We start from the raw sequence: 2,976 nt of genomic DNA on the forward strand, positions 1-2,976 counted from the left end.
AGTGCTAAGTGTTGGAGAGGGCGAGGCACTCCTGAAGATGATGGGTAGGTAGGTCTACCAAACCCTACTCATGGGCACCCATGAGGGAAATCAAATAAGTGGTTCTGGCCATTAATGTCGTTTGGGACTCCATTAGTCTCCAGCTGCTGTAAAATTCGTATCTTTCTGTGAACCCGAAATATCTGAGATAGGTCTCAGTCAATTTAGAAGGCTAATTTTGCCAAGGTTAAGAACGTGCTCATGACACAGCCTCAGGAGGTCCCAACATGTGCCCAGGGTGGTGGGGGTATAGCCTCCTTTTATATATTTTGGGGAGACATGAGACATCAATCAATATGTGTAGGATGTACATTGCTTCTGGTCCGGTAAGGCAAGACAACTCCAAGCTGCAGAAAGGGTGGTGCTTCCAGGTTATAAGTAGATAAGAAACAGAAGAGGTTACATTCTTTTGAGTCCTTGATCAACCTTCCACTGAATACACAATTTAGTCTAGCTCAGTGAATCTACATTTTTACATAAACAATAGGGCAGAAGAAGCAATCAGATATGCATTTGTTTCCGGTGAGCCTCAGAGGGATGACTTTAAATTCTGTCTGTCCTTTGTCCACAAGGAATTTCCTTGTGTGAAAATTGTGAGGAAGGTATGTAGCTGTTTATCTTTGTAGCTATCTTATTTAAGAATAGGATGGTGGCCTGGCACTGTGGCTTAGGCCTGTAATCCCAGCACTTTGGGAGGCCAAGGCGGGCAGATCACCTGAGGTCAGGAATTCGAGACCAGTCTGACCAATGTGGCGAAACCCTGTCTCTACTAAAAATACAAAAAAAATTAGCCAGGCATGGTGGCACACCTGTAATCCCAGCTACTCAGGAGGCTGAGGCAGGAGATCGCTTAAACCTCGGAAGTGGAGGTTGCAGTGAGCCAAGATCACGCCACTGCACTCCAGCCTGGGCGACAGAGTGAGACTCTATTTCAAAAAAACAAAAAGAAGAAAAGAATAAAATGGGGGACAGGTTTGCCTGACATTGCTCCCAGCTTGACTTTTCCCTTGGCTTAGTGATTTGGGAGTCCTAAGATTTATTTTCCTTTCACACTTCTCGCATGCAGAATATATCCACCCCATCCCAGCAGCCCAAATGTCTTCACTCATTCCAGCATTAATTCCAAGTCTGAAGTGTCATCTAAATTTCATCTGTATTAGATATGGGTGAGACTTGAAGTTTGAGTCATCCTGAGGCAAAATTCCTCTCAGCTTCCAAATACAATGTGGTGGGACAGGCATAGGATAGACGTGCTGATTCCAAAAGAGAGATACTGAAAAGAACAAGGTGACAGTCCCCAAAAGTGCAAAACCTAGCAAGGCAAATTCCATCAGATCTTAATGCTCTACAACAATCTTCTTTGGCTGGATATTCTGCCCTGTAGGCCCACTGGGTCAGCAGTGTCACCCCCACGGCACCAGGCAGTGGCCAGCACCATAGCTCTTTGTCACAGTCCCCCACCCCAAGGCACTGGGCAGGGGCAGCCTGGCCTGCTCAAGAGAAGGAGACTCCACCCTTTCACTCCCTGCCTCCCCAACAGCCCGCTGTGGTGGGAGTGGCAACCCTGATGATCTGTGAATCATTTTTCTTAAAGAATGAAGCGAGCTGTATTGTCCTGTCCTGTAGAACAAAATTCTAAAAGCCTTCCTTTGTTTCATCCTGTCTTTATTCCTTTTGGTCTAAACTGGCAATGTCTTTGCTGGTAAAACCCATCTCTATTTCTGACTTCTAATGAGATGGCTGACTAGCTCTATGGGTTATTGTCCAGCCACACCCTTAGTGTCCTCTCCAGAAAATCCTTTTTTATTTTTTGCAATATGAATAGGCCAATAATTTTCCAAATCTTCAAGTTCTGTTTCCTTTTTGCTTAGCAATTCCTTCCATTTATCTCCATCCACTCACATTTTACATAAGTACCGAGGAGAAGCCAGGCCTCACCTTCAACACTTTGGAAATCTCTGCAGCTAAATATTTAAGTTCATCACTTGCAGTTTCTACTTTCCACAAAACACTAGAACACAATTGGTGGTGGAGAAAACACAAACTCAAAGTGCTTTTTCCTCTTCTCTCACTCAACACAACAACAGTCAACAGAGAAGACTTCTGTGATCAAAGATGTGGGGGCTTTCCCCACACACCAAGCAGCAATGAATTTAGACACTATAGATAGCATCAGATCCCACAGGTTGAGGGCTCAGTTTCCAAGACTGGGCCCCCTTCAGACACCAGACGTGTGTTCTTCCAGAACTTATGACCAACTGGCTTCCAGTTGGGGTTCCCAGGACACCTCTTTGGGTTCAGTTAGTTTACCAGAGCAGCTCACAGAACTCAGGGAAGCACTTGTTTACATGAACCCAGCAAGGCCTGTGTCTTCAGATTCTTCTTGACCTCTCTGTGCAACATTCCTTCCTCAAGAGTATAGGGCAGCTTGCTTCAGCACTACGTCTATTAAATTGGAAAGATACAGAGATTACCCTGGCTCCTGTGCAAGGATGACATGAAAATTCATGATGTATTCTACACTTTAAAAGTAAAAAATAAAGAGTATAGGGCAGGCTCATCTCTGCAATGAGGGTCTATGACTCACAATTAGATTATAGTCCTGCTGTAGGCAGGTGAAAGAAGGGCAGAAGAAGGTCAGATTCTGTTTCCTGACACCTGTTTCTGAGGCCTAAAGTGCCCCCAACATCATAACAAAAGACTATAACAAGGGCTATGGGAGATATGAGCCAGGAACCATGGATGAAAACCAACGTACATATGTATCATAATATCACAGCAATTCAGCTGTACCCTTTGCCACGTTGTAAGTAGTACTGTGGTTCAGAAACCAATATCCCAAGATATGGCACTTTGACACATTAAACTAAAGAAGTCTTAAGGTCTCTTTGACCTTCCCCCACACTCTCCTGTCTCTCAATCCTTTGTCTCTCCCAA

At 44.6% G+C, this 2,976-nt stretch overlaps 1 pseudogene; it reads left to right on the plus strand.

Moving 5' to 3' along the window:
- The first annotated feature begins 2,465 nt into the window (after positions 1 to 2,465).
- Positions 2,466 to 2,566, plus strand: LOC115934788 (uncharacterized; annotated as a pseudogene).
- Positions 2,567 to 2,976: the final 410 nt, after the last annotated feature.

The sequence above is a fragment of the Gorilla gorilla genome, chromosome 4, assembly GCF_029281585.2.
Source record: "Gorilla gorilla gorilla isolate KB3781 chromosome 4, NHGRI_mGorGor1-v2.1_pri, whole genome shotgun sequence".
Lineage (NCBI taxonomy): Eukaryota > Metazoa > Chordata > Mammalia > Primates > Hominidae > Gorilla > Gorilla gorilla.